Source organism: Mus musculus, chromosome 7, assembly GCF_000001635.26.
Source record: "Mus musculus strain C57BL/6J chromosome 7, GRCm38.p6 C57BL/6J".
NCBI lineage: Eukaryota > Metazoa > Chordata > Mammalia > Rodentia > Muridae > Mus > Mus musculus.
Window position 1 is genome coordinate 20,250,754 of NC_000073.6, and position 22,920 is coordinate 20,273,673.

The 22,920-nt window shown below is 43.3% G+C and overlaps 3 pseudogenes; 2 read left to right on the forward strand and 1 right to left on the reverse strand.

Moving 5' to 3' along the window:
- Gm18049 (predicted gene, 18049) lies at nucleotides 7,562–8,374 on the forward strand (annotated as a pseudogene).
- Gm5890 lies at nucleotides 9,932–10,932 on the reverse strand (annotated as a pseudogene).
- Gm18455 (predicted gene, 18455) lies at nucleotides 19,957–20,499 on the forward strand (annotated as a pseudogene).

Below are 22,920 nucleotides of genomic sequence, written 5' to 3' on the forward strand. Positions count from 1 at the left end.
CAATGGACAGATCCTGGAAACAAAAACTAAACAGAGACACAGTGAAACTAACAGAAATTATGAAACAAATGGATTTAACAGATATCTACAGAACATTTTATCCTAAAATAAAAGGATATACCTTCTTCTCAGCACCTCAGGGTAACTTCTCAAAATTGACCACATAATTGGTCACAAAACAGGCCTCAACAGATAAAAAAATACTGAAATTATTCCGTGCTTCCTATCAGATCACCAAGGACTAAGACTGATCTTCAATAACAACATAAATATTAGAAATACAATGTTGACCTGGAAGCTGAATAACACTCTACTCAATGATAAGTTGGTCAAGGAAGAAATAAAGAGATATATTAAAGACTTTTTAATGAAAATGAAGCCACAACATACCCAAACTTATGAGACACGATGAAGGTAGTCCTAAGAGGAAAACTCATAGCCCTGATTGCCCCCCCAAAAGAAACTAAAGAGAGCATACACTAGCAGTCTGACAGCACACATAAAAGCTCTAGAACGAAAGGAAGCAAAGAGGAGTAGACGGCAGGAAATAATCAAACTTAGGGCTGAAATCAACCAAGTGGAAACAAAAAGAACTATACAAAGAATCAACCAAACCAGGAGCTGGTTCTTTGAGAAAATCAACAAGATAGATAAACCCTTAGCCAGACTCACTAGAGGGCACAGGGACAGCATCCTAATTACCAAAATCAGAAATGAAAAGGGGGACATAACAACAGATCCTGAGGAAATCCAAAACACCATCAGATCCTTCTACAAAAGGCTATACTCAACAAAACTGCAAAACCTGGATGAAATGAACAAATTTCTAGACAGACACCAGGTACCAAAGTTAAATCAGGATCAGATTATTGACCTAAAGTGTGCTATATCCCCTAAAGAAATAGAAGCAGTCATTAATAGTCTCCCAACCAAAAAAAGCCCAGAATCAGGTGGGTTTAGTGCAGAGGTCGTCGGAGATTCAAAGAAGACCTAAATCCAGTTTCCTCAAAATATTCCACAAAATAGAAACAGAAGGTACTCTACACAATTCATTCTATGAAACCACAATTACTCTGATAGCTAAGCCACACAAAAATCCAACAGAGAAAGAGAGCTTCATCACAATTTTCCTTATGAATATTGATGCAAAAATACTTAATAAAATCATTGCAAACCGAATCCAAGAACACATCAAAATGATCATCCATCATGACCAAGGAGGCTTCATCCCAGCGATGCAGGGATGGTTTAATATACGGAAATCCATCAATGTAATCCACTATATAAACAAACCTAAAGACAAAATCCCATGATCATCTCATTAGGTGCTGAGAAAGCATTTGACAAAATCCAACCCCCATTCATGATAAAAGTCTTGGAAAGACCAGGAATTCACGGCCCATACCTAAACACAATAAAAGCAATATAAAGCAAACCACTAGCCAATATCAAAGTAAATGGAGAGAAGCTAGGAGCAATCCCAGTAAAATCAGGGACTAGACAAGGCTATCCACTTTCTACCTACCTGTTCAATATAGTACTTGAAGTCCTAGCCAGAGTAATTAGACAACAAAAAGAGATCAAGGGAATACAAATTGGAAAGGAAGAATTCAAAATCTCATTATTTGCAGATGATATGATAGTTTATAGAAATGATCATAGAAATTCCCCAGAGTACTTCTAAATCTGATAAAAAGCTTCAGTGAAGTAGCTGGATATAAAATTAACTCAAACAAATCAGTGGCCTTTCTTTACCCAAATGATAAATAGGATGAGAAAGAAATTAGGGAAACAACATGCTTCTCAATAGTCACAAAAAATATAAAATACCTTGTGACCGTAACTAAGGAAGTGAAAGATCTGTATGACAAAAACTTCAAGTCTCTGAAGAAAGACATTGAAGAAGATCTCATAAGATGGAAAGATCTCCCATGGTCATGGATTGGCAGGATTAATATAGTAAAAATGGCCATCCTGCCAAAAGCAATCTACCGATCGAACGCAATCCCCATCAAAATTCCAATTCAATTCTTCACTGAGTTAGAAAGGGCAATTTGGAAATTCATCTGGAATAACAAAAAACCTAGGATAGCAAAAAATATTCTCAACAATAAAAGAATCTCTGAGGGAATCACCATGCCTGACCTCAAGCTGTACTACAGAGCAATTGTGTTAAAAACTGCATGGTACTGGTACAGAGACAGACAGGTAGATCAATGGAATAGAATTGAAGACCCAGAAATGAATCCACACTCCTCTGGTCACTTGATCTTTGACAAGGGAGCCAAAACCATCCAGTGGAAAAAAGACAGCATTTTCAACAAATGGTGCTGGCACAACTGGCGGTTATCATATAGAAGAATGCAAATTGATCCATTCTTATCTCCTTTTACAAAGCTCAAGTCTAAGTGGATCAAAGACCTCCACACAAAGCAGAGACACTGAAACTTATAGAGGAGAAAGTGGAGTAAAGCCTTGAAGATATGGGTACAGGGGAAAAATTCCTGAGCCGAACATCAGTTGCTTGTGCTGTAAGATCAACAATCGACAGATGGGACCTCATAAAATTGTAAAGCTTCTGAAACATAAAATGTACTGTCAATAAGACAAAATGGCCACCAACAGATTGGGAAAGGATCTTTACCAATCCTAAATCTGATAGGGGACTAATATCCCCTATACAAAGAACACAAGAAGCTGGACTCCAGAAATTCAGATAACCCCCACCAGTCAGAATGGGTAGGGTAAAAAATTCAGGTGACGGCAGATGCTGGCGAGGATGTGGAGAAAGAGGAACACTCCTTCCATTGTTGGTTGGATTGCAAGCTTGTACAACCACTTTGGAAATCAGTCTGGCAGTTCCTCAGAAAATCGGACATAGTATTACAGTAATATCCAGCAATACCTCTCCTGGGCATATACCCAGAAGATGTCCCAACTGGTAATAAGGACACATGCTCTACTATGTTCAGGGCAGCCTTATTTATAATAGCCAGAAGCTGGAAAGAACCCAGATGTCCCTCAACAGAGGAATGGATACAGAAAATGTTGTACATTTGCACAATGGAGTACTACTCAGCAATTAAAAACAAGGAATTTATGAAATTCTTGGGCCAGTAGATATACCTGGAACACATCATGAGGGAGGTAACCCAATCACAAAAGAAGTCACTTGATATGCACTCACTGATAAGTGGATATTATCCCAGAAACTTAAAATTCCCAAGATACAAGTAGCAAAACACAAAAAATCAAGAAGAAGGAAGACCAATGTTTGGATACTTCATTCCTCCTTGTAGGGAATAAAATACCCATGGAAATAGTTACAGAGACAAAGTTTTGAGCTATGCCAAAATGATGGACCATATAGAGACTACCCCACCCGGGGATTTATTCCATAGTCAGCCAACAAACGCAGACATTATTTCATATGCCAGCAAGGTTTTGCTGAAAGGACCCTGATATAGCTGTCTCTTGTGAGGCTATGCCACTGCCTGGCAAATACAGAAGTGGATGCTCACAGTCATTTATTGGATGGAACACAGGGCCCCCAATGGAGAAGCTAGAGAAAGTACCTTAGGAGCTGAAGGGGTCTACAAGCCTATAGGTGGAACAACAATATGAGCTAACCAGTACCCCCAGAGCTTGTGTCTCTAGCTGCATATGTAGCAGAAGATGGCCTAGTAGGCCATCAGTGGAAAGAGAGGCCCATTGGTCTTGAAAACTTTATATGCCCCAGTACAGGGGAATGCCAAGGCCAAGAAGTGCGAGTGGGTGGGTAGAGGAGCAGGGCAGGGTGGGGCAGGGACGGTATAGGGGACTTTTGGGATAGCAATTGAAATGCAAATGAAGAAAATACCTAATAAAATTGGGAAAAAAAGAAAAAAATTATTGGCCGATCTTGTATAGGACCCAAGTTCATTTATCAGCATCCACATGACAACTCATGACTGTCTGCAACTTCAGTTCTAGGGAATAAGAGCTGTTTACTCACCTCCGTAGAAACCAGTCACATGTGGCAAATATACATCATACACACACACAGATAGAAGACTCACACACATAAAAATAAGTTTATATTTTTAAAATAAAATTTAATTTAATTTCAAATTTTTATTCATTTTATGTGAATGATTGGTCACCTGCATGCATCTTTGTGACTCTAGAGGTCAGAAAATTTCGTGGGACTGCAGTTACAGCTACTGCTGGGAGCTGGGAACACAATCTGCAGCACAGTCAGGTCTCTTAAAGGCTGAGCCATCTCTGCAGCTCAGAAGAATAAATGTTAAGAAACACTGCTTTCAGCCATATGGTAGTAGTTGTGCATGCCTTTAATCCCAGCACTCCAGGGCCTGAAGTAGGAAACTCTCCAAGGTTGAGACTGGCATGGTCTACAGAGTGAGTTCCAGGCTAGCCAGCCGACACAGAGAAACCCTGACTCAAAACAAAACAAACAAAAAAGAAAAAAGAAAAAGTATAAAAAAACTAAATAGCTCCTACATCCTGTAGGCCTAGATTAACAGCCCTGTATAGGATTGTGAGGGATTTAATTTGAGGAGAGAGTGATATAGCTCAGGCTGTCCTGGAATTTAATATGTAGCTGAGGCTGGCTCCACGATCTCATAGTGAAGCTGATTCTCCTGCCTCAGCTTCCTAACTACTGGAATTTCAAGCAGCAATACTAAGACCTACCATTTTGTTACATTATTCAAACTTTGAATTCAGGGCGCCAGAAAGACATGGGAGCAGTGAAGAACAGCTGGCTGCTTCTTCCAGGGCACTGGGATTCAAGACCTACTACCTACATAGTAGCTCACAACTGTCTATATCTCTAGTCCCTGGAGAAGCAAAGGCCGTCTTCTGGTCTCCACTATGAATTGCATACAAGTAGTGGAGAGACATACATGCACTTAAACACCCATACACATATGTAAGTAAGTAAGTAAGTAAGTAAGTAAGTGAGTAAGTAAATAAATAAGACATTCAAAGAGCCTTAAAAAGGGAGATATAGAGGATGGAAAGATAGTTCAGTGGTTAAAAGCACTGGCTGCTCTTCCAGTGGTCCTCAGTTCAATTACCAGCAACCACATGGTGGTTCACAGCCATGTGTAATGGGATCACATTTTCTCTTCTTCTCCTCCTGAAAGGAACCACAGTGTACTCACATATGTGCAATAATTTCTTTAAAAGTCTCTAACAAGACTCTCTATGCCTACTTTTGTTTAAGAAACTTTCCTTTTCCTGGTTTTCTTCCTCATATGTTAATGTATGTGTTTATTCCTGGGTGACTGGGTGTGTTCGGAGGTTTTAGGGGGTGGAGGCCAGAGGACAATGTTTATTGTTATTCATTTCATGCATGGCCACCTTTTAAAAAGTGTTTTAATTTTTGTTTTGTTTTGTTTTGTTTTGTTTTGTTTTGTTTTGTTTGTTTTGTAACTAGATTTCCCTCTGTGTAGCTCTGGGTGTTCTGGAGCTCACTCTGTAGACCTGACTGGCCACAAACTCAGAGGGTCACCTGCCTCTACATCCTGAGTGCTGGAATTAAAGGCATCACTGCTGTCTGGCCAAGACAGGGTTTCCCTGTGGAGCCCTGGATGTCATAGAACTAGCTTTGTAAACCAGGCTGGCCTGGAACTCAGAAATCAACCTGCTTCAGCCTCTGGAGTTCTAGGATTAAAAGCAAGCACCACACTGCCTAGCCACCTAGCATTATCTCTTCTTTTCCTTTTATTAATTTATTTATTTCCATTTTAAACAATATTTCCTTTCTTAGATTCCCCTCTGCAAACCACCCATTCCGTGCCCCACTTTTTGCCTGTATGAGAATGCTCCACCAACCACTTAGGCACTCCTGCCTCACCAATCTAGCATCCCCCTACATTGAGGCATCAAGCTTCTGTAGGACCAAGGTCCTCTCCAACAGTTGATGCCAGATAAGGCCTTCCTCTGCTACATATGTAGCTGGAAGCATGGATTCCTCCATGTGTACTCTTTCGTTGCACACCTAGCATTTTCAATGTGTGTTCTTGTCCTGCGCACTATCATCTCGCCAGCAAGAACACACGCGGACAACCGGATCCTTCTGCAGCAATGCTTTATTATGCTAGCTTCAGCATGAAGAGGAAGACCCCGAGCCCCAAAAAGGCACTGCTTATATACACCTCAGTGCGGCGTGTCCACACCTCATTGGCTGCTCTCTCAGCACGCCCAGGGATGGGCAGTGACTTGGCTCGAACACACTCTTGCACATGCGCATATTGCTTGTTTACCAGTTAGGCCAAGCAGGCACAGCAGAAACTGCTTCCCACATGTTCTGGGGTTCAAACTCATCAAGGCAAGCCTGTCACTGACTGGGCTATCTCTCCACCTCCACCTTCTTTTCTTTCCTGCATTACGTTTTGTCTTGAGACAGGGTCTCATATAGAGCAGCTGACCTTGAGCTTGCTTTATCTGTTGAAGGTCCTTTTGGAAATAAGGTAACAAATTCAAGAGACTAGTGATAACTAAGTAGTTTTAAATATACAATTCTGCAGAAAGGGAACTTTGGCATACAGAAAAGGCATGAATGGCTAAGGGGCTGATTTGGCAACATTTGAGAGTGTTTTTTTTTTTAAAATGTAGATAGAGAAAGTGCAGTTCTCTTCTCCTATAGGCCTATAGAGCTTGCATCTTGATCCCTACCTCATTGGCCTAGGATAAAAGCCTCAGCCAGTAAAAAAAAAAATGGGACTGGAGAGTGGCCCCCTCCGATTGCTGGCTTCCCTATATGACCCAGATAAGTGACTAGGCCTAACACTTGTAACTTTCTAAAACAAAGAGGGGCTAGCCCCTAGCCTGCGTGACTGTAATTTGGATGGACTCTAGCTTACCTCATGCAACAAAGCAATCCATGTCTTACACTCCTTCTCCTCCAAGAGCTCCAGAGTTCTGAGAAGTCTTGTTTGAGATTTTGAATTGTTTTTTGAGATGCATGAGACAGGTTACAAGATAAGGCTGCTGTTGACAGTTCCCAGCACGTCAAGGTGTGTTTTTACTCAAGATGGGTCTTGTTCATGAGATTGTTGTGATTTTCAGCCTTTCTTTTGACCCGTGTGTCCTCTTCATTTATTTGTTCTGTCTGCCCAGCATCTCCTGGGAGAGCTGCTGTGCTCTTCCAGAGAAGGCTTCTGTTAATCAGAGTGCAAGGGACCACAAGCTCTACACAGGCAAGGACTTAATCCAAGGCAGCACTGGTCACTTCCTGGTATGTCCCCTATGGATGAAGACAAACCAACCCTGGAGGAGGAAACTGATTTGGGAACAGGGTAGAGATTAGGAACATGTGTCCCAGAAAAGGACTGATTTTCTTGTGCAAACAGCCCAAGGGGAACCTGGAAGCTCTGGGGGACTGGGATGTCCTGCTGAGCCAAGCCTCCCTGGCTATTGGTCACCTTTTTTACCCAACCCAAGTGGATGCTGGCCTGAATTTCCTCTCTCCCAGACCAAGGGGAGAGAGAGGTGCTGCCCCATGCCAGTTGAGTAGATGCTTTTGTGGTTAAGTTCCAGGCCTGGAGGAAGTAGGCTGGGTTGCCCTGTGTGTGTGCTGAGGGGTGCCACCTAAGGTTTGGGGAAAGCACTGGCCCCACAGCTGGCCTGGTTGTTGTCTCCAGGTTCATTGCTCCTAAGTGCAAGCAGTGACTCAGTGTTGAAGTTACTGAAGGCAGAGATGGCCAAGCAACAGCCTGGCCTGTGAGTGGTGTTTACACCCCCCTGTCTGGACTCTAAGGCCACTGGGCAGCAGTTTCTCTGCTCTGAGCATGAGCTCCCTAAGACTGATCTGCTGTAAAGCCTGCTGCTCATCAACCATGCAGATGAGACTCCTGTCCAGACCAGGACTGTGAGCTCTAACTTCAGTGCCCTTTGTGTAGGTAGAGAGTCAGTCCTGAATATTCCAAACTCCAAGAGGAGAGAGAATGGACCAGTGTTACTATAGGCTTAGCCTTACCTGGTTGCCTAAGGGGAGGAACTGTGGAAAGGGGAGGGAAGGAGAAGAGCACCCATCTGCTGTGCCATTTTTCCCATCATGTTTACTGTTTGTTTTGTTTTTCAGGAACTAATAGGGACGTTTCCAAAGGCTTTCTGAATGTGAAGGACGTAGCTATGGTGAACAACAACTTGACTCTGAACCTGACCTCTATGTGCTGCTTGACTTGGGTACCCCGAATGCCTTTCCAGATAGTCCTGGCCTCAGTAAGACTGTGGTTACCAACTCATCTCTGTGTGCACGGCAGCCTTTCAAGGGCTGAAGGCTGTACTGGCATGAATTGCTGCCTGAGACATGGTGTACCAGGTCCTGGCTATTGAGGAACCCAGTGACACGGTGCTGAGCTATTCCCAGTGTAGATGGCTCAGACTGACATTGCTATCCCCAGACCTAGCTGGTACCTCTCTGGAGGCTGAGCAAGGAGGAAAGTCTGATCTGTTTTCATTAAAGAATCCAAAGACTATAGTGCCCTTGCCTCTGGTCAGGATTCCTGATTTTGCAAGAACATTACAGAATCCCAAGAAGTTGGAGTAGTCGGGCAGAGCCACTCAGCCTTGGGAGTTGCCTAATTAGCAGGTGGGATAAAATATTTATACAAATAAAAATGATAGAGTTAAAAATTAAAAACAAAACTCCTCTTTGTTAATGGCAGGCAGCAGCACAGATTTCAGAGACAGTTCATGGTTATCTTCCTTATTTCCTTCCAATGGTGTCACCAGATACAAGGGGAAGTGCTGTAGATGAACCTCACTTGGGTCCTCGATCCAAGGGTGAAACTCGGGGTTCCAGTTATCAGTGGGCAAGGAGTTGGCCTGGATGACAAACAAATACGAACACAAGGGAGTGTGGTATGTGAATGTAATTTGTCAAATTGAGTACCAGACTTTTAATACAGAAGAAAATAGGGGAATTAGGTGACACATTGGCAAGGTACAATGAGGTTACCGGATGCTTAATGACTCTTACACAGAACAGAGAAATGCAAACATAAAAACTGGCAGGAACTGGGCAATAAAACAATTGAGACAAAGTCCTCTCTATCTAAGATCAGCTATATTCTTAGAAGCCAAGTGTTTGAGGTCTTTACACTCTCGAGGCAAGGGCTTTCATGCCCAAGTCATGGTTCTAATTAGGGAGTTCCTCTCTAGCTAACTTTCTCATCAATAATGCAATACTCTAAAACCACAGCCCAATCTACTTCCTAAACCACTGTAAATTCCTGTATATGGGAACAGCTTGACTTTTATTCTAAGTGATAGTATTGGGGGGACTTTATACTAATAAGTAATGTAGTATGCCATACATAACTATAATAAGAATTCTAAACTTACATTGTTAAGCTTGCCCTGAGATTTCTAGCTCTATGTAGTAGATAGTAATGCCTGATTTCTTTCACTATCTCTCTTACAATACTAGAGGCAATTCTGAATGTCACTGAATGGGCAACATTTTTACTGAATTCCAAGCCCAGGGCCAGCTCAAGACTAGGGCATTGTTGAAGGCCAGGGAGCAAAGTTCGATTTTGCTTAGATATTGAGCAAGTCATTGCTTGGAGGCACCTATAATAAAACAATACTGAAAGAAAGCACACAGATCCATTCGCAAGGACAAGTTTGGAGCATTTATTATACGGGATGCTATGGTTCCAGGAGACTAAGTTTCCGTGAAACTCTTTGCCTCAGGACTGCTTCCAGGTTTCTAAGCCTGTCAAGTGAGTCACTACTAGAGTGGATGTAGCAAGGTGGCTCCACCTCCATCCCGAGGCTGGCCACCAATAATGGGTTCTTCTCGAATGACAGCAACTTTCTGATGGACAGCCTCTTCATGTTTGATGGCCTCTTCCTGGGTGAGGTTCTTTTTTCCATGAGGGTCTCTTTCTCCAAGATATCCCGAGAGGAGGATCCTGGAACACCTACACTCTTAGGTGGCTGCAGGGATCCACAGAGCTCCTCTTGGGGACTGCAGGAGGACATATTCCTGTCAGGCTTCTATGTGATGACTCTCATGGTCCTGACAATGCTGTGGCTTGGGGTGCCTGGGAAAGTCTGTGTGGAAGTAGGTGGTAAACATGCCTCACTGCCCCTGATCATGGGGCGCCTCATGATTTGGTGGATGGTGGGCCTCCTGCTGGGATTGATCATCAGCAGTTCAATGATGACATTGAAAATATCAATGGGAACATGGGAAGGGATGCTGAAGTTTGCAGAGATGATCTCCTGCTTCAAGTCCACAAAAGACTTGCCTTGGAAAGGCAAGTTCCCAGATACCATGAGGAACAGGAGGACCCCTAAACTCCAGATATCTACAGGGGGGCCCTCATATTTCTCTGCTTGCAAGAGTTCCGGGGCACAGTAGGGCAGTGTGCCACAGAAACCTGCCAGCTTTTGTCCAGGAATCACTTCAGCAGCCAAGCCAAAATCACACAGCTTGGCATTTCCCCTGCAGTCGATCAAAATGTTGCTGGCCTTTATGTCTCTATGGACAATGTGATGGTCATGGCAGTACTGCACCGCATGTACTATCTGAGCAAACAGCCTTCGAGTCTCGCTCTCCTCTAAAGACCCCACGTTGATGATGCAATCTAGTAGCTCTCCCTCTGAGGCATACTCCATCACCAGGTAGGTAGTCTCTCTTCTCTGGACCACATGAAACAGCTTGATAATGTTAGGATGGCTAAGTGATTTCATAATCCTGGCTTCCCTGCAGATGGGTGAGGTGTACTCCTTGGTGTTTTGGAGAATTTTTACAGCCACAGAGGTACTTGTGGGGACATGGAAGGCCCGTTTCACCACTGAAAAGTTTCCTTCACCCAGTGTGTTCAGCATCTTATAGTTAGTGTCGAAGTTCTCTTCAATTGAGTAGCAGGCCTTCAGATCCTGCTCCATCATCTTCAGATCCTGCTCCATCATCAGACCCTCTATGACTTGGCTAGAACCAACCTTGCAATGAGAAAGTAAAAAAAAAAAAAAAAAAAAAGGAACAAAACAAAAACAAACCATTTAAAATCAGGCTGAAGAGAATTTTTACATTTAAAACTTCTTACCTCCAAAAGACAAGAAAAATGCCAGAAACATGTCAGATAACCTAATCAGGTATTTGGAATGCTTGGGAAGAGAAGAGCAAAGCACCTTCTAAAGCAGTAGACACAAACTATGACATAGATCAGGTTGACAGCAACCAAGTGCAAACTGATAGAACAAAACAAGGGATCACGGACAGTAAGAGCTGCTCATTGGAAAGAACCATCCTCTCCCCTGGTCTCAGCACACACTGAGAGCCAGTGCACCAAGAAAATCAGGTTCTAGTGGAGTGCATAAGACAACAAACAGACACTCCAACACCCACAGTGTCCAGGCTGGAGAGCTGGATCTGGAGTCCAAAATGTCAGCTACTCCTGTAGAGGACCTGCACTTGGTTGTCAAGACCCAGGTCAGATGGCCCACAACTGCCCTAAGTCCAGCTCTCAATCTTACACCTCTAGCCTCTAAGGCCACTTATACAGCAGACTCATCATCACTACATGCTACTTAAAATACTGATACAAATCTTTCTATATAATGTTACTTATGAACCTTGTTGGTCAGAAGAGGGCATCAGATTCTCTGGAGTAGAACTACAGGCAGTTGTAGTGAGAGCTTCGTTTGGTTTAAAACCTAGGTATGGTATATGAACATGTTATTGCTTTAATTCAGGGTGTTTGACAAGAGGCTCACAACCATCTATAAGTCTAGTTCCAGAAAAATCTGACTCCATCTTCTGACCTCCATAGCAGAGACCAGGGAGGTGGTGCTCAGACACACATGGAGGCAAAATACTCATGCATGTTATTGAAGACATAAAACATTCTAATTTATCAAATGTAACTTTAAAAAGTAAAATAGAAGATAATAAAGAACATTGAAAAGTAAACACATAAATCAAGCCAGCAAACACACAAACCATAACCACAAAAGCCTATCATAGTCACCTAAGTGTAGAGAAACTCACTATTTTGGGATCTGAAGCTCCTGAAGTCCAAGTCTAATCGCTCAGCATCATTGAATGCCAGTTGCTTTCCAATCAACTTACAGCTTCTGTCCTGTAATGACAGGAAGCAGCCTCATTCAGAGCTGTAAGTGGACAGGTGTCTATCATTCCTTACAATGGGTCCTGGTGTTGTCAAACCATGAAATTGATCAATGGTGTCCAGGCACAATCCACTGGCTTTCCCCACATTCTTTCTTGAAAGACAGGACGTCTGGTCTTGGTCAGTGGGGCAGTAGAGGGCTGGTTACACTCAAATATCTGTCCCCAGTGTTGCCCAGTGACCCTTCTTCCTGCTAGGTCCACTGCCGAAGGTTCATAATTTTCCCTAAGCTATGCAAACAGGTAGGAACAATGTTCAAACAACTTGACACTCTGTGGAACTTTTGACACCCCAACTTTAACAAGGAAACTCCCCTTGTTAACAAGGAGTCCTAAGACTGATGATGGGCTCCAGAGCTTTGGTCCTCCCTCAGTTATGGATTCTGGCATTCATTGGCTACAGATGGACAGTGTTCAGCTTTTCACTTAGACCCTAGCCTTTATGACAACTTTGTAATAACTCATGTGTACACTAAAAGGATTCAATTATTAATTTTTTTTAAAAACACACATTCATAGGTGCTAAAGGATGGTAGCTATTTACTACATTGGTAGTTAGAACAAAATACTGTTTTCTATGGTAACCCAGGGTTTGAGACTAACACCTGTGAGGTTTAGAGGAAGATGATAGCATTCATCCCATGTTCCCCATTAGGCCTGAGACTTCTCACCAAAGCCCAGGATCCAGAGACAGTAACAATTCCCCTCTGTTTTTCCAAAGGGACAGGAGTTTGTAACGGAGTTCTGTGAAATGAGAGGTAGACCATCCAAGCAGTAGGCAGCTTTTGTTCCTCAACATGTTTTTGAGTTCTTTGGCCAGTGGGACTCAAGGGCACAGACTTGATTCTTTGCTTCAAAATTACTATTGCCCCCATCTCCTATGCCTGAGAAGACACTAGCTTTCATAGCACATTTGCTCTACTTAAGACAGAAGATACATCATGGGATGACAGCTGCAGACAGAGGGACCCAAGTAGGTTCAGGGACAAGCAATTTTATCTTCCACCAAGGAAAGATCTTCAAGGAAGTACAATTGTGGCTCCTTTTAGACTTACATTTATTCTGGCCTTGAACCTTTTCAGCTGCCCACTTCCATAAATAGAATCAACAGAATAGGATCTGAGCATTGCCTTTGCTCCTTGCATGGAGTCATGATGTTTGAACTTCCAGGAAGATCAGAAGATAACCAGCCAGGAGGAATCTTTCTGCTAAAGCAGAGACACATTGGTGCCCTTGCTTAAGAGACCATCCAATCCTGTTTCAGTCCTCTGAACAGGAGGACTTGATGTGATGTGGCCTCTACTTGGAAAGTAAGGGTGTGAACAAAACAGGGAAACACTGAGGGACTTGGATGGGGCAGGCATAAGAAAGTGTGATGGGGAGGAGAATGTGATCAATGTTCTTCATGTACATGTATGGAAATATCACTGAGAATGAACATGTTGTGTAGTTAACATAAACTAATGTTCCAAAATAGTGAAAGGAATATGCCATGTAAAATAGGACATTTTAAAACAAAGTCAAAAAACTAAAGAACATAGAAGATATAATTTCTTCCAATCATACTTCGAACCAACAAAGGACTGGAAGAGAGAGTTAGTACAAAAGCAGAAAACAGAAACTTCGGGATGACAAGATGACTTAGTGGGTAAGAGGACTCTTCTGAAGGCCCTGAGTTCAAATCCCAGCAATCACATGGTGACTCACAACCCCCTGTAATGAGATCTGATGCCCTCTTCTGCTGCATCTGAAGTCAGCTACACTGTACTTATGTATAATAATAAATAAATCCTTGGACCAGTATGAGCAGGGATGAGAGTGTGGGGCTGACCAGAGTGAGCAGAGGTCCTAAAAATTCAATTTACAGCAACCACATGAAGGCTCACAACTATTTTTATAGCTACAGTGCACTCACAAATATAAAATAAATACACCTTTAAAAAACAAACAAACAAGGAAACAAACAACCCAGTAACCTCTAAACTGAAACCTAAGGATTTAAAAGAAAACTCACTATGTTCAGATTCAACAATACACGAAGATCCAAGCGCAGTGGCTCAACAGCCTAGAACTCCAAATGCTCTCTACCAACCAACAGCTACTTCAGTCACTGTAAGGACAGGAGGCAGCCTTAGCCAGAGCTTAAGTGGGCAGGTCAATGACCTCCCAATGGCTCCTTTTGAGGTCAGAGGTAAAATGGACCAATGATGGTAGGGCACAGTTCACTGGTTTCTTTCACATTCTGTCCTCAGGACAGGAAAGGCTGGTTAGTGGGGCAGTAGAAACACCTGAAGAAGGTTACACCTAGTTAGCAGTCCCTAGATCCCTTATTGTGAGGAATTTGACCATGAAAGTTAGCCTGGCCTTCAGTTGGGCTAAGGCTAGAAGCCCAGAGACCTTGAAGGGATGGTAGGAATTTTGCCTGCAGCAGGCACCTGGCCCTTGTCACTAGATGCAGGCCCTTATAGATTTGTGTTCATCAGTAAAGTAAGGGCAATGCCCAAAGCCCTTCCACATGTAGCCTGAACATCTCAGACCAAGTTAATAGGAAAAGAGATGTGACCTGTGGTCACTTAGACTCAAGACAGATCTCCATTCTAATGAGGTACCTAGAGGCCTTGAGTTCTTAGCCAATAAGCTTTCCTTCTCATACATTCCTCCCAGCAAATGGTATTTAATCTCAGGCCCATCCTGAGAAGTGGGGTATGGTTTTACTCATTCAATTTCTGCCATGACAATAAATACCTTAACACCATGGACTGCCTCTTTTCATTGGGATCCACTGTGGGGAGCCACAGAGATGGCCCTTGCCTATAGAGCCACTGTCTAATTTCCTGTAGAAGGTCTATTTGCATTCTCAACCACAACTGCCACCAAGCCAAGTTGGCCTCTCTCAAGCCAAGGACTCTCCACAAGGGACCAGCCAGAGCTCTCCCCTTTCCCACGCACAGCCCAGGGCTAGCTCCATCCCACAGGCCCAGATTCTGTTCTCAGATCTTCCTCTATTTGCAGAGGTGCTGGAGTGTCCAAGAATTTGGGAACTCCATGGCTCTAGCCTCTTCTCAGGCCCAGGGACCTTCAAGCCAGCTGTGACTGCCACGCACCTCAGACTGTAGTTTCCCACAGCCCAATACCCATGCAGCAATGGCATGGGACTAGCACAAACTCCCTTTGTCCTACCTTCTCAAGCAGCCGATCCCTGTGTTAGAGTGGACACAGGACTCACAACCCTAACCCCTATGACTAACTCTATCTGCCAGGCTATATTTTCAAGATTTTTGGCAACTGGAACAACAGGGCCATATGCTAGGGACCAATGTTCAAACTCAGGACCCTTTCTTGGATAGTTGATATCTGTATTGCTTGGGGAATCTCTAGAGTTACAGAACATATGGAATGTCTTTCTATATTGAAGTAATTCATTATGGCAACTTACAGTCTGTAGTCTAACTTCCCAACAGTGGTCAGCTGTGAATGGGAAGTCCAAGAATCTAGTAGTTGCTCAGTCCCACGAGGCTAGTTGTTTCAGCTGGTCTTCTGTTGAAGTAGATTCCAACAGGTACGCTGGCAAGTAAATGCAAGTGGTTAAAAAGAGTGAATCTTCCTTCTTCCACCGTCCTTATATAGGTCTCCCTCAGAAGGTGTGGCCAAGATTAAAGGTGTGTACTACAATCCCTGGAACAGGGATTTATCTCAGGCTGACCTTGAACTCAGAGATCTCTTGGCTTTAGTCTCCTGGGATTAAAGGTGTGTACTATCTTGCCTTAGCCTAATCTTTTCGTAGTCACTTTGCATCAAGATCTCCATGCCAAGATCCAGGTCAGAAACTTGTGTCTTCCAGCCTCAAGATCTGGATCATAGGTGAGCCCTCCAATTCTGGATTTTGGTTTATTCCAGATATAGTCAACGTGACCACCAGGAATAGCCATTACCATATCCAAACCCCAATAAAGACCCTTCCCACTTTCATAATACTAAGTGAAGTCATCTGAATCCCACCAGGCTGCAGACTGCTATCCTTCACTGGGCGTGAAACAAAACAAAAACAAAAAACCCTCCTGCATATGATAACCCACTCAGATAAATCTTACATGTTCCAGTATATGTGGATATTACCTGTTGAATTAATGTTAAACTAGCTACAATCAATAGAACCACAGAAATTGGATACAGAGTAAGAGACAATGGGGGTACATGTAGATCTTGTTAGTAAAGAGAAATAGAATAGCTATCGTTGAAGTGGGACTGGAATAGGAAGATCAAGTGGGGAAGTGGAGGGGAGAGACAGCTAACATAAGGGCCATTTGAGTGGTAGTATGGAAACCTGTACAACAGAAGCTTCCTAAAATATATACATATATAAGTGTGCTCTAAATGAAATTATTAAATAATGGGAGAGATAGAGCCTCACTCACCATCTCTTCTCACTAAATGAAGTTTCCAGTCCTGGGATTAGGTTATATCTAATTGGCTTGTTCAGAGCTATCCTGTGAGAATCCCTAAACAACCCAGGCTATTTCAAAGGACTATAGCTTGCTGACAGCTAAGACCATTTCTGAAACGAACTAAGCAACTCAAGGAACATGGAGGAGCCAAGCTGATATGCCTACATAGAGCCTTTAACCCTATGTTCTATTGCCTTTGGTACAGGAAGATCCTGTGCATGCTACCAAAAGAAAAACAAACACCAAGTCAGCCACAAACTCTCCAATCTACAATGATGCCCTGCCTGCAAAATACACTAGTGAAATAGTGTCACAAAGTTTGTAGGAGTAACCAATCAGTATCTGATTTGACCTAAGGCTCACTCTAGAAGAAGGAACTCACACCCAACTCTGGTTGGGTGGCTAGATACCTGAGACTGGATAACCAAGGAACCTAGCATAAAACAAAATAATACTAGTCCAAAAGAAAAATGTAGCAAAAAAAAAATTAATCCTAGTGACATTTTGCTATACTCACAGATCAGCACTTTGCTTAGCCAATGCCAAAGAAAATTGCTCCTGCAGCAGATGGGGAAAATACAGAGATTCAAAGTCAGACATAATGAAGAGTGAGAGAGCTTGAAACACTCAGCCTAAATCTATTGTCTTTGTTAAACCCCTCCCTAAGGGCTCCGGGAAGCCTGTGGAAGTGGAGGTATAAAGAGTGTAATAGCCAGCAGGTATTGAAGGATAAGAAGAAAACAAGGCCCTCTTAATCACCAGGAGCAAAGACCATATGAGCTCACAGATACTGAAGCAGCAAGCACAGGGCCCACACGGGTTTGCACCAGGTCGTCTGCATTTACGTTATGACTTCCAATTTAGGATTTTTTTTTTCCATTTTTTATTAGGTATTTAGCTCATTTACATTTCCAATGCTATACCAAAAGTCCCCCTTACCCACCCACCCCCACTCCCCTACCCACCCACTCCCCCCCTTTGGCCCTGGCGTTCCCCTGTACCATGGCACACAAAGTCTGCGTGTCCAATGGGCCTCTCTTTCCAGTGATGGCCGACTAGGCCATCTTTTGATACATATGCAGCTAGAGTCAAGAGCTCAGGGGTACTGGTTAGTTCATAATGTTGTTCCACCTATAGGGTTGAAGATCCCTTTAGCTCCTTGGGTACTTTCTCTAGCTCCTCCATGGGGAGCCCTGTGATCCATCCATTAGCTGACTGTGAGCATCCACTTCTGTGTTTGCTAGGCCCCGGCATAGTCTCACAAGAGACAGCTACATCTGGGTCCTTTCGATAAAATCTTGCTAGTATATGCAATGGTGTCAGCGTTTGGATGCTGATTATGGGGTGGATCCCTGGATATGGCAGTCTCTACATGGTCCATCCTTTCATCTCAGCTCCAAACTTTGTTTCTGTAACTCCTTCCATGGGTGTTTTGTTCCCACTTCTAAGGAGGGGCATAGTGTCCACACTTCAGTCTTCATTTTTCTTGAGTTTCATGTGTTTAGGAAATTGTATCTTATATCGTGGGTATCCTAGGTTTTGGGCTAGTATCCACTTATCAGTGAGTACATATTGTGTGAGTTCCTTTGTGATTGTGTTACCTCACTCAGGATGATGCTCTCCAGGTCCATCCATTTGGCTAGGAATTTCATAAATTCATTCTTTTTAATAGCTGAGTAGTACTCCATTGTGTAGATGTACCACATTTTCTGTATCCATTCCTCTGTTTTATTTTATGAAGCCACTATTACTCTGATACCTAAACCACAGAAAGATCCAACAAAGATAGAGAACTTCAGACCAATTTCTCTTATGAACATCGATGCAAAAATCCTTAATAAAATTCTCGATAACCGAATCCAAGAACACATTAAAGCAATCATCCATCCTGACCAAGTAGGTTTTATTCCAGGGATGCAGGGATGGTTTAATATACGAAAATCCATCAATGTAATCCATTATATAAACAAACTCAAAGACAAAAACCACATGATCATCTCGTTAGATGCAGAAAAAGCATTTGACAAGATCCAACACCCATTCATGATAAAAGTTCTGGAAAGATCAGGAATTCAAGGCCAATACCTAAACATGATAAAAGCAATCTACACCAATTTAGGATTTTTATGGGATTCCTGAGTCTGTGAATGAGTGTGTCTCTTATTTTTATGCCTTCTTTTGGGTACTTTTCATTATTATTATTATTATTATTATTATTATTATTATTATTATTATTATTATTTTGGTGTGTGCCACCATGCCTGGCTCAGGAATGGGGTGGGTTTTTTTGTTTTTTTGGTTTTTCAAGACAGGGTTTCTCTGTGTAGCCCTGGCTGTCCTGGAACTCACTTTGTAGACCAGGCTGGTCTCGAACTCAGAAATCCATCTGCCTCTGCCTCCCAAGTGCTGGGATTAAAGGCGTTGGCCACCACGCCCGGCTTCCTTATCTTTGTTTATCTTGTCCAACTCCAATATGATAGGTTTTTATTTTAATCATATTACATTTCATGTTGTCATATCTTACTATTACCTCTTAGAAGTCTGTGGATTCAGGTGGAGGAGGAAGGAGGGAGAGAATGGGAGGAGTTGAGGGAAGGAAGTCCTTGATCAGGATGTTATGTGAAGAAAAAAAACCCAAAAATCTCTTCAATAAAAGAAAAGGAAAGGAAATAGAAGGCATTATTTAAATTAAGGGAAGTGATAGAAAAAAGGCAGCATGTTGCATTGAGAAGAGTGGCAGGAGGAAGGTGTGGAGGGAGGGGGTGGTGGGAGGAAAATGTGGCAGAGAGGAGGGTGGTGGGGGAGAACAGGTGGAGGGAAGAGGGAGGTGGGAGGAACAGAAGGAGGGAGGAAGGTGGTGGGAGGAATATGTGGAGGGAGGAGGATGGTGGAAGGAAGATGAGGAGGGAGGAGGGTGGTGGGAGGAAGATGAAGAGGGAGGGGGTGGTAGGAGGAATATGTGGAGGGAGGAGGGTGGTGGAAGAAAGACGAGGAGGGAGGAGGGTGGCAGGAGGAAGACAGACAAAGCAAAGTGTTATGACAGGTGTATAAAATGTAATCATGAATCCTATTATTTGAATGCTAAGTAAAATTTTTACTTTAAAGGGCTGGAGGGAAGGCTCAGAAGTTAAGAGTACTTGCTGTTTTTGCAGAGGACTAGGGTTCAGCTCTCAAAATCTATCTCAGGTCCCTCACAATCATCTGTAACAGCAGATCCAGAGAAGGCAATGCTGTCTTCTAGCCTCTGCAGGCACCCACATGAGAGTGTTCAAACACACCCCATACACACACACACACACACACACACACACACACACACACACACAAAATATTTAAAACTCTGGGAGACTTCAGTGAAGCGACACATGAGTTGGTCCTCAAGAGTATTCTACAGTGAGCTATGAGTTGGGAATTGATGGATGTGGATCCCAGCCATGTCTACATGATGCCCCATGTGTCAGGATGCTCTTGGGGCTCACTTCTGTGATTGTTCACCTAGACTTCTTGGAGACCACTGTGAACTCAACTTTGATGAACGTGCCAGTCAGCCACATCTCCGAGGGATCTGTGTGTGGATGGAAGAAACAGCTACTACTGTGACTGTATGGGGAGTAGATTCACAGGGCCACATTGTGAGGCTTTGATACCTCATTGTTAGTCAAAGCCTTGTCACAATGATAGAACATGTGAAGACACTGTTGACAGCTATATTTGTCATTGCGGGCCTGGATAAATAGGTACCCTGTGTGAGACTGACATAAGTGAATGCAGAAGCAACCCCTGCAGTTTAGGGTGGGGCGGTGTGCTGAGCTCTCCTCAGAGGATCAATGGGACACATTGTAGGCCTGCCTTCTTATCTTGGAGCCTTAGGTTGTTTGTATCTGTCATCATGGATTCACAGTCACAACCCTAGAATAATTGTCCTCTGAGGGGCTCCACCCAGCAGCTGACTGAAACAGACATAAAGACCCGTAGCCAAACATGAGAGCAAGCCCAGGAAGTCTTCTGGAAGAGTTGGGGGAAGGATTGGGGAACCTGGAGGGGGCAGGGACTCCACAGAAGACCATCAGAGTCAACTATCCTATACCCTTGGGAGTTCCAAGAAAAGAGCCATCAACCAAAGAGCATACAAGGGCTGGACCTAGACCCCGACACATATGTAGCAGATGTGCAGCTTTGTCTTATGGGGGCTTAGTCTGACTCTGCTGCCTGCCTGTGGATCCTGTTACTCTAACTGGTCTGCTTTGTCTGGCCTCAGTGGGAGAGGATGTGCCTAGTGCTACAAAAACTTGAGGTGCCTGGGTGGGTTGGTACCCAGGAGGGGCTTCCATTTTTTCAGAGGTGAAAGAGAGGAGTATAGGAGACTGGGAGGAGAGGGGGGCAGTTGGATGTGGGGCTTCAATTGGGATATAAAGTGAATAAATAAATAAATAAATAGACAAAATTAAAAATCCAGGAGACATGTCTCCATAGTTGAGAGTGCTTGCTGTTCTAGGAGAGAAACAAGATTCGATTCCTAGCACTCATATGGCAGCTCACAACTATATGTATCCCTAATCCCAGGGGATCAACCACTCTTTACTGATCTCTGCAGACTCTGAATTCATGTAGTACATAGACATATAGGCAGGCAAAACATCCAGTTACATAAAATTTTAAAAACTGAAAAAATTTTAAGATACAATAAAAAAAATCAGGAGAGAAGCAATGAAGGAGAAGGTAAGGCAGTATGGGAGAAAATATGTTTAATGTAGTCTATACTTGCATACTGTACTAGTCAGGGTTATCTAGATCACAGAATGTAAGGAATGTTTCTCTATATTGAGGGAATTTATTGTAATGACTTACAATCTGTAGTCCAATTTCTCAGTGATGGTCAGCTGTTAATTGGAAGTCCAAGAATCTAGTAGTTGCTCAGTCCCACGAGGCTAGTTGTTTCAGCTGGTTTTCAGTAGAAGTAGATTCCAACAGATGTGTTGGCAAGTAAATGCAAGTGGTAACAAAGACTGAATCTCCCTTCTTCCAATGTCCTTATATAGGTCTCCCTCAGGAGGTGTGGCCCAGATTAAAGTTGTGTACTACCATGTCTGGATCTCGGACTTGTACCAGGCTGACCTTGAACTCAGAGATCTCCTGGCTTTAGTCATGTGGCTCTGACTCTAGAGTTAAGAATGGAAGGAACTACTGGGAAAATTGATGCTGGTTAGCTGGAGCTAAGGAATTAGCAGTGATTAAGAAGAGACCAGCATTGTTGAGGTGAAATCTTCTGGAAATTGTTTTCTGGGAGCACAAAGAAGCTGTGTTCCAGAGATACCCAAGGTTGTACCTCATGCTGTGGCTGGACTTGGTAATGTGTAAGAGTCACTCAGGTGGTACTGCTTGTGCAGGAATGAAGGGATCATGGAGAGAAGCTGAGGCTTAGCACTGTGAGAGGCCAGGGAAGGCCATTGGAGAATGTGAAGCCTCAGCTGTAGTTGATGGCCCAAGACTGAAGGGGTCATGCAAAGGATTTGAGGCTTGACACGTGAAGAGAGCCTATGAGAGGCTATTGGTGAAGCCTAGTTGGAGTGGAACACCCCAGTGTATTGGAGATGTCAGTACTGTGGGATGATCACCAAGAACAGCAGCCGTAGTAGAGTGGATCAACCTGAGCTTAGAGTGCTACAGAGGGCAGAGCTGGAAAAGTGATGCCAGCCCTTAGGAGGATTCCAAAAAATCAAGTGGAATCCCAGACACTGAAACAGGAAGCTGTAACATTGAAATTGCCTTGGAGACTCAAAGATATTAAAGATGCCAGAGCAATGGGATACATGCTGAGGAAAGCAGCTAACAGGGAGTGGAACCAGCCCAGGAGAAAGCAGTTTGTTGCAGTCAACAAAGATGACAAAGGAGTGGAGATCTGAAGACTGCTTTGACATCAGCCATGGAGATGGAGAGTTTGGAATTTGCCCAGCTGGTTTCCTGCCTTGCTTTGGGGATTACAGTTAATTAAGTTGAATGAATCTCAGAAGAGACCTTGAATTTTGGACTTTTAACAGTGTTGCAACTGCTATAGACTATGAGGACTTTGAAAGTTGGACTAGATGCATTTTGCATTATGCTATGTTTAAATATGGCTCCCATAGACTCATGGTTTTGAACAAGTCTATGGGGACCAGGGAGTAGGATGTGATGGTTTGTATATCCTTGGATCAGGGAGTGGCACCATCTGAAGTTGTGGCCTTGTTGGAATAGGTGTGACATGGTTGGAATGGGTGTGTCACTGTGGGTGTGGGTATAAGATCCTCACCCTAGTTGCCTGGAAGTCAGTCTTCCACTAGCAGCCTT